Here is a 10462-nt window from a genome sequence, read left to right on the forward strand (position 1 = left end):
CTCCTGTCAGTCCCCTTAGTGGAATGCACTGGTGGAAACATCAATGACAAATAAAGCCATAGAGTCCACAAGAGGACAGGACTATTTCTGGGTCTGTTTCCAAAACATAGGTCAGTAAGCCTGCCACTTAGGTTTGGGCCAGGCCTCTCAAAATGACCTTCCTCAGTCTTTGGCTTCACTGGGTTTTTGCAGCCGCCTACCTGGATCCTAAAGCTCCTACAAATGCACTTTTGTCCCTTTATGGCCGCCAAACTATAGTTACTATGTGGAGATACAAGATGGGGCTTCCTATTTCACCTTGCTAATGTCACGAGCCTGTAATTGTCTTATATGTTACATCTATATAACTCCAATAGCTAATGCTATACATCTTGCTTTCAACTGTGAAATGTATTTTAGGGAGCTCAAGAGAAAAAGTCTATTAAATTTACCTAGGTATTTCCTAATTCTATTGCTCTTTCTTCCTGATTTTCCAAATGTCTTTCTAGTATATTTTTCTTATTCTCATTTTCTTTGGCAATTCACTTAAAATAGGTGTGACAGCCACAAGTTGTTTTAGTTTTACTCTATCTGAGAATGTTATTTCACTTTCATTCTGAAAGATATTTTCAGGATAAAGAATTATAAGATGACAATTATTTTCTTTCAACACTTTCAAAATATTGTGTCATTTCCTTCTAGTCTCCATGAGAAATATACTGTTATTTGAATCATTGTTTTCCTCTTGGTAATATGTCATTTTTCTGGATGCTTTCAAGATTTTGTTGTTTTTTGTTTTTACTATTTTTATTATGATGTGTCTACACATTAATTTCTTTGGGACTATTCTGTTTACAGTTCTTTGAGTCTATTGAAGCTCTAAGTTTATGCATTTGCCAAAATTATTAAGTTTTCAGCCATCACTTCTTCAAAAGTTAGACCATATTATTCAATAGTTTCCTGATGTTCTGTTTATTTCTTAAAGTCATTATTTCCTTTGTTTCAGATTTGATAACTTTTATTGATATATCTTCAAATACACAGACTATCACTTTCACTTTGCTATTGAGTCCTTCCAGTGAATTTTGTATTTTGGTTATTGTATTTTTCAGTTGGTGACTTATCATTTGAACTTTCTGTATATTTTTTTCTATAACATTTTAAGTTTGTTCCAAAGTTGCTCACTCAATTTTTCTTAAAAAGCTGCCTTAAAGTCTTTATTAGATAATTCCAACATCTGTATCATCTTGTTATTGGCATGTGTTGCTTATTTTTTGGCATTTAAGTTGAGATTTTCATGATTCTTTGTATTCTGCTATTTTGAATTGTATCTTAGGCATTATTAATATTATATTATGATACTCTGGGTCCTTTTTAAATCTTATGAACAATGTTCATACTTTTGCAGGTACTTGTCATGTTTTGGTTGAGGCCAGAATGTCCAACTCAACTATGTGAGCTATGTTCAAATGTTAGCTCAATGTTTAAAGTTTGCCCTGCTATATAGATCAGTCCCCCATGTGTGACACCCAGAGTTCAGCTTGGAAACTGTGTGGAGGTATGTACATGAGCTCAAGTCTCTAATTTGTATGCCAGTTAGGATCAGATTAATGCATTTGTAGGTCAGGGCTTACTTTGAGTTTTTTGGCTTCAGGCAGCTGGATGTGTTTTATGTTGCAATCAAAGAAAGAATATAAAAGAAAAAGAATATGTTTGGTTTTGTGTAATGAGAAGTCTAACAAGTCAAATTCAGGACATGAAAGCATGAGAACATGAGTTCAGAAAAGACATCAAAGAGGAACTATCCATTAAGCATTTGGAATTAAAAATCTATATCACAGGAGAAATCAGTGTTACTTCTATCCTCAATGAAGCAAAATTTCTAGATATAAAAAGAGTAGTCTTTTATACCCAAACTTCCAAGTTAAAATCTGTGATTTGGAACAAATATTTTGTGTGCATCAAGTGACCAATTTGTAAATGGCACCAGTAATATATTTCTGAAGTCCCTTTTAGGTCTCAATGAGAGGTCTTGTATGCTTGCCAGTAAAAATTAATACATATTTCCTTGACTCACCACCCTTTAGGGAAAATAAATATTCTGTCCTATTACAACTATGCTACTGCTATGCTTTTAAACCAAATGGTGCATATCTTTGTAAAGCCTGGAGGAGTTGCTGATTATGAATCTCAAGGGCTCTTGTTCAAATTTGGCTTCTTTGAAGCGCAGGACATACACACACACACAGCAGGCATAGATACTAGGTGGAGACCCTGCTGAGTGGTTAAGTCTCTGCTTGCTGTGTCCAAACCATTTGGCAGGCACAACAATCTTCTTTTACTTCACAAATCTAAATTTGTCCCATTTGGCAAACAAATAGTAGACCTCTATAAATGCATAAAATCATCCAGTCATGCTTATTGGCAACCGAAAAAATTATACAAGGGTGTGAATGAATCTAGTATCTTGTATTTCACTTAGAATAATTGAATGCCTATCTCATTTATCTTTCAGTAGATATTGAAAAGATTAGATATCAAGGAAAAATAAACATCCTAACTAATAATATCTACTATATTTTGGCAATAAATAATTTCTAAACCTAAGATATCATATTTGGTCCTATGCATTTCTGTATAGAAGGTAGGAAAGTCACCCTGAACAGTGATGTAAAAATTACTATTTTTTTAAAAGTAGAAACCTGACCACATTTCTCTGTTGCCCATAAAAATTCAATAGCATATCCAATATTTGATAAAAATCCATGTTTCTTTGTATGGCATAAAAATTTGATTCTCAAAATAAGATCATTATTACTTGTGAGCTTGATAGAAATGCAGACTTTCAGGATCTTACCCAGACTTCTCTACTCAGAATTTTCATTGAAATAAGCACCTCAAGTAACTCTCATGCACATTAAAATTTGAGAAGCACTACTATATATGATTTTTTAGAATCTTCCTCCAATCTGATACTTCATTCCTTATATCTAAGATTCATTCATCCTGTTCACTAGACTAGCCTAAATATTCTAAAGCCAAGCCACAGTAATATTATCTTTCTCCGAACTTCCTTTTCCCTTTCTTTCCGCCTAGGCCTTATTATAAACTCCTTTCTCAAGTGACAATCTACATTTTTAGGCCAAATTCAAATGTCACTTCACCTTCCTCTAAAAGAACTATTCTCTTCGGTTTCTGGACCAAAGGAATGAAATAGAAAACTCTAGCCCTCTTTCTTACCTCTATTATAGCTGTAACATTGTACTTATGGATAAGGGAGGCAGTATGTCATGATGTTTAAAAGGGGCACTCTGGTGTCAAAGAGTCCTAACTTTGAATCACTGCATTTATTAACTAGTGGATGTTGGGAAAGTCATTAAAATCTCTATGTTTTAAGCATTTTGTTTACAATATGCAAATAGTAATAGCACAAATGTCATTGAGTTGTTATTGTGTTGGAATTATATTACGGATTCAGGGCACAGATGCATATATGCTAATTTTCTTCATGACTATCAATTTACCTGTTTATTTTCTCACTAGATTACATAGATTAGGAGCTCTTTCAGGACAAATAGTATATGTTGGTCATTCTGTTAACCATTCCCACTCTGCTCCTACCACATAGTAAGCATTTTAAAAGTGAGGAAAATGAGAAGCAATGACTTGCCAGAAACTACATTGCAAAGTTATGAATGGCATCAAGGCTAGAATTCATGACTCTATATTTCTAATGTGCACTCATCCCTCTGCCTGTCTCCTATACACTGTGCCTACATATACATGCATATACACACACAAGTATATTCACACAGACATGCTGATACACTTTCTAAAAGTGTAAGGCAGGTACTTTAGAACTTTCTCTGAAAAAATAGACACGGAATGTATTTTAATGATCTGACACGTTGGCTGTGGTGAGAAGTAAAGATAGTTTTATAAGAAACATGAAAAACTAGTCATTCAAGCAAAATCCAGCCAAATCTTCTGAAATAACTGAGAATCAAGCTATCAATGTAGCTCATACATGGCTTCAAGTACTATGTCATTTCCAGTGGGACAGTGGAAAGATTCAGATTAAGATTTCAGAGGCAAGAAAATATAGATAATAAGAATGAGATCAGCGTAAAAGTACATCAGAACAAGAAAGATGTGATCCTAAGACATGACCATTGTATCATACTCAGCTCGTGGTCTGACAAGGAATGGTGTTAAACTAGTTTGGAAAGCCTTATTGGTAGGCAATTATCTTTCTCTGTCATGCAGACCTCTATTTGGACTTGGAAATTTGCATAGTAACTTCTATTAGACAGTGGAAAGGAGAATTACAGATGAAAGTTAGGTCAGATGCATTGGCTCACACCTGTAATCCCATGACTTTGGGAGGCTGAGGTGAGTGGATCACTTGAGTTGAGGAGTTTGAGACTAGCCTGGACAATAGAGTGAAGCCACATCTCTACAAAAAATACAAAAATTAGCTGGGCATGGTGGCATATGCCTCTAGACTCATTTACTCAGGAGGCTGAGGTGGGAGGATTCCTTCAGCCCAGATGGTCAAGGTTGCAGTGAGCTGAAATCATGCCACTACAATCCAGCAGGGTGACAAAGTGAGACCCTGTCTTAAAAAATAATAATAATAAATAAAAGTAAAAATAAGTTGACCACTTGTTCATAGTTCTTAGAAAATGCCTACATACAGGATGTAAAAATTTTATTGGCTGAAATAAGATTTCCTGATAAACCTCACTGTCCTACCCCAGCACCTACTGCTACAGATGAAGGAGATTCCATTCTTTTTATGAAGATTATTTCATAATGAGTTTTTAGCTCATCATATATTATGAGTTAAAGTACTCTTAAAGAGTTCAAGCATAAATGATGTTTTTACAGTAGCTGTTTATGCTTGAATTTTAACAATACAACTCCAAACTGAGAGAATAATAGCTTGCATTTATTAAGCATTCACTAGAAACCAAAGGTGGATTGGGTTCCACGGATATTCTCTAGACAGAGCTAATACAAGCTTTCTGGTTGTTTTTAAAGAAACAAAAAATATGACCTGAGCTCATACTGGTAACTCCTATTCAAATTCAGGACCATGGACTTCCATTTAATCTCCCCATTTCTGTACATCTTTCTTCCAGGGTGAGAAATCCAAGAACCCAGCAACACAACATAATTATTCATTTTATTTCACTTTGCACACTCAACATTTTTTGGAATAATAATGCTAACATTATCATTTATAATGTAAATACTAAAAAGTTCTTTTCATTCTCAGAATGTATGGTCAAACTATCATGTCTTAAAATCATTTAAAATAACTTCTTTCTAAGTGGTCATGCCACCAACTTGAAAGATAGGCTTATTTGTTTAATTGTGCTATTATTTTAAAGATTTATTTTCTACACTTATTTTTGCTTTAAAATTATTTGAAAGGTTTATGTGGTCCCAGAGTCAAATCTACAAATAATTAAATTTTGAGAACTCTAAATTCTTCTTTTCAAAATCCAGCTGTCTGTTCTCCTCTAGATGTAACTGCTTTCTCCTCAATAAAAAAACCATTTTCATTTTTGACTTTAATTTTTCCTTCTTTAAAAACAAATAAGCAGTGCCTACTCCACACAAGACATATATTTGTATACTTCTCTTTTGTAAGTAGTAGCTTATTATACCCATCTTGTGTATCTTGTTTTGTTGACCCTTCTATATTTGATTTTTCACAGTTCATAAAAAAGAATTTAACTCCCATTATTAGGTAGATGTGATGTAGGAATTAGATAAAATAATGTGCAGAAACCAGATTTAACAGTAATTCAGTGACTGTTAGTAAAAGTTGAATGTAAAGTAAGATTTTTGACATTCTTATGAGAAATTGGAAGGGATAAGCAGTAACCTTGTCTTCATATTTGGTGTGTGGTCTTGACAAGTGTGACAAGGGCTACAGGGTATAGCTTCATCTGATAAAATTGAAAATTCTTGGGGAACCAATCAATCCAAGTGTGAATTTTACAAACCATATGGAAGTAGATCAGAAGAATAGCAAATAATATCCTATATCTGTTTTTCTGCAGCACTTTTTCTGGCCAAATCATAACCTAAAAACTGGCAAGACATGCATCGTGAAGAATCACTAGATTAGAGCTGATTTCTTGACAGTAAAGTGAATCTTATAATATTTTCAAACAACTGTGCCTCTATCTCGTGGGCATCACTGTGATTCCTCAAGCATTTGATTTTAAGTCTTTATAGCACCCTTGATTCTAATAGAGTGGGAGGGAGAAAAGGAGAGAGAAAATGGAGGAAGAATGAGAACGTAGAAAAAACGTGGAGGGGAGACAATGAAAAATGCATTGATTACTACTGTGGGCAACACATCTCATTCATTTATTTAGTGACCAAATAATGTTCAGTGCGGGCTTGCTTTGAATCAGGAACTAAGTGTGATATCACATCAATTTTTCCTTCAGTGTCTTTGAATTTGTCTATTATTCTGACTCAAGTATTTTCCCCTAGATTTTTACATATATCACTTTATTTCTGTGGGAGACAGAATAATACAGCATACACCAAAGATGCTCACGATCTAATTCCTGGACCCTGTGAATATTTTACTGCACATGGCAAAAGGAATTATGGAAATGTGGTTAACATTAAGGACTTTGAAAAGGGGAAAATAGCATATAAAGATGTGATGTTGGAATAAGAATAAGAGAAATGCAAGAAGAGACTTGATTGGCTTTAAAGATTATAATGGGGACCATGTACCAATCAATGAATGTGGGCAACCTCTAGAGGTGGAAAAAGCAAAGAGACATATTTCTCCCTGAGAGCCTCAATACAGTCCTGCCGATATCTTGATTTTAGTCCAATGATACCCATGTTGGACTTGTGTGTTGTGTTAAGTCACTGTGTGGTAATTTGTTACAGTGATATGAGAAAACTAATATAATTTTATTCAGATCTCTAAATTATGTCACTTTTATAAATAGGGATTTTGTAATTTATCTATCTACAGCAATCACCAGTCAATGACTCTCTAGTCCCTTGCCCTGTATGTTTTTCTTCCAAACAACTAGTATACCTAAGACTATATAATCTGTTTATTACTTTTCTCTCTGCAGCAACAGAAGGTAAGCTCAATTAAGGCAGTAGATTTATTTTTATTTTAGGCACACCCCAGTAACTAGAAAAATGCCTGGCATATACTAAGTAGAATCCCAAAATTATTTATTGTATGAATGAGTTAATGACTTTCAATTCCATAAAATTAGTTAGTAGTGTTAAACAAGAGAAACCACTTAATCCAAGGGTTCTGCAAGGTGTTTGGGGTCAGTAAATGTTAAACCACATTAGGTATTTTTATATGTATTGATATGCTTGATCCCACAATGCATTATAAAGCTGATGGTAGAAACTTGGTTGTATCTGTCCCTGGGTCTGCAGTCCATAGTAGGCTCTGAAGAAATATTTGGCAAATGAGTATGTATTTGCATGGCAATTTTGGGGGCAGTCATGGAGGAAGTTGATAAATGTTAATTTTTAGCTGAACATTACTGCCTTAACCTGATGTGAAATAGCTAGGGGTTTTTCCGCTATTGGTGAGAGAAAAGCTGACTGAAATAATGAGAAATTTTCCCCCAGAATAAGCAAACTTACAATTATATCAAAGTCAATATATTTTTAAAAAGGAATAAAAGAATATTCTTCATTCAGAAGAGCACTCTTTTTTTTTTTGCTTGAAAACTCCAAAGATATTTGTTTTGATATTTTTAAAGTGAAGGAATCCAAGTAGTTCATAAGAGAAAAAGAAGTAAAACTAGGACTGTCAAGACAAGACTTGAAAATATAAACTGGCTCCCTAATAACTACCTGGATAACAGTTTTTTAGAACAGTTGTCGATAGGTTGACTTTTTTTTTTCTCCCAAAAAGGTGTTTGGGATTGCAGTGACCTGATTTTGGACGCTGCTGGGGCGTGTGTGTCGAGCAGTTATTTTTACAGTTTTCTTCCATCACATCGCAGTCTCAATGCTACTGACAGACTAAATGATAGGGTCTGTGTATAAGCAATGGTAATTGAGTTTTCTCCTCCACCTCCTCCTCCTCATTTCTCTTCTCATTCTTTTCTCATCTCTTATTTACTATAATATCTATACTCCATATTAGGTACTGTGCTTGTTAATTCTGCCAGAAGGGAGCTTGTTGTCTATTTTTACCATGCATGACAGTCATTAGCAAAATTAACTGATTTGTATTGACTTGATGCTGTTTTGTTAATTGTGTGCTTTGTGACTTATGTTCTCTGATGGCACCATGTGGCTGTTCTTGGGTCTGTGCTATTTTTATGCACTTACAAAACAAAAAAGATCATTTTTTAAAACATCAGCCAAATTCCCTCAAAGGTATAACATATATCATCATTTCAAAGTGATTTGGAAGATTATATACATTTACAACCATGTTGCAGTTATTCTGATATTGTCTTTTTGTACTTCTTTTGTAATTATGTTATTAGTTTTGGAATCTATAAAACTAAATTCTTATCTCTTAAATGTCAAGATAATAGAAAAGTTGAGTGAGCATTTCATTTTAGTGGATAAATGGATATTCTCTAAAATGTGCTGAGAGGAGAACAACTCGAGTGTCAAGGTAATTCTGGGAACTTGAAGAAAATACCATTTTTATAGAAACAAAATCCAAATTTAAAGATCTCAAAATAATGAAAAATCTCCTATATGATATAATACGACATTATTTTGACACAATATGTAAAGAAATCTTATTAAAACATAAGTTAGCCTATATTCTACCCAAACCCCCACTGGATGACCCTTTATTCAGAGTAAGAGTCTAAATGACTTTGAATGATGTCTGCCCACACTGCTGACATCCATTGTGTGTCTATCTGTCCTGTTTCTTACCACTCATTTAGGTTCTCACTCTAGTCACACTGTCCTTATGGTACTTCTTGAATCAATCTGGATCTCATGTTAGGGTATGTAAATTTTCTATTCCTGCTGAGTAGAATATTCTTCACCAAGGTTTTTTCCCACACTCTCACTTATTTCCAGATAGTTATTTGATTATTTTAAGATTTCACTATTATGAATAAATAATACTGCTATGAACATTTTTATACAGGTTATTTTGTGGACATATCTATAGATTATCATTTCTCATGGGTAAATATGTAGAGGTAGAATTGATGATTCATATAATAATTACATATTTAACTATTTTTAATGAAACTATTTATTTTGAGGTAATAGTAGATTTACATACAGTTGTAAGAAATACTACAGAGGTATCCCATGTACCCTTTAGCCAGTTTTTCCAGTGGTAACATTTTGCAAAACTGCAGTACAATATTACTACTGTGAAACTGACATTAATACAGTGCACTGATTTTATTCAGATTTAACCTGCTTTATAGTACTCACGTGTGTGTGTGTGTGTGTGTGTGTGTGTGTAATTCTTCATAATCTACCACTGCAGTCCTGTGTGTGTATATGTTTACTTCTTGTAATCTACCACTACGGTCAAGATACAAAACAGTTCCACAATCACAAAGGTCTCTTTTAACCCTTTTATAGCCACAGCCACCTCCCTTCCCCAACACCAACCCTTATGTGATGGCTAACAATTACCAATATGTTATTCATCTGAATAATACTTTCAAGAATATTATATAAATTCATAAAGTATATATATTATTGATATTGCCTTTTTGTCTCTGTAGAATTCCCTTAAGATTCATCTAAGTTGTTGCTTGTGTCAATAGTTTGTTCCTTGTTACTGCTCATTAGCATTCCATTGCATGGGTATACCACAGTTTGTTTAACCATTTACCTGTACAAGGACATCTGAGTTGTTTTGGCTGTTATAAGTAAAACTGCTATGACTATTTTTATGTGCACACAGTTTTTATTTCTATGGGACATAAACCCAAGGGTACTATTGTTTAATCAAAAGGTAATTGAGCATCTAGTTTTATAAGAAATATCAGATTTTTTTTTCAATATTGGCCTTACAATATTGCATTCTCACAGGTAGTACATGAGTGATTCAATTTCTCCATATCCTTTTCAACATTTTTTTTTTAATTTAGCTGTCCAGGCAGGTAAGCTAATATATCTGGTTGTGGTTTTAATTTGCATTTGCCTAATGATAATCTGAACATCACTTCCTTTGCTTATTTGCCATCTGTATATCTTCTTCGATAAAATATCAGCACATTTTTCTATTTAGAGTGTTTGATTATTTTAAAGGTTGATTTTTTTGAGATGTCTTATATATTCTGGGTGCCATTCTTTTTTTTTTTTTTTTTTTTTTTTTGGTAATGTGTGTGTGTGTCTTGTTTTTTTCTTTCCTGACCCCTAGCTTATTCTTTTCATCCTCTTCACAGGGTCTTTGGAAGAGCAAATATTTTAAATTTTGATGAGATTCAGATTATCAGTTTTTTAATTTACGGATGATGCTTTT

This window comes from Aotus nancymaae, unplaced genomic scaffold (assembly GCF_030222135.1).
Source record: "Aotus nancymaae isolate 86718 unplaced genomic scaffold, 86718_ANA_hifiasm-v0.15.2.pri h1tg000003l, whole genome shotgun sequence".
Taxonomy (NCBI): Eukaryota; Metazoa; Chordata; class Mammalia; order Primates; family Aotidae; genus Aotus; species Aotus nancymaae.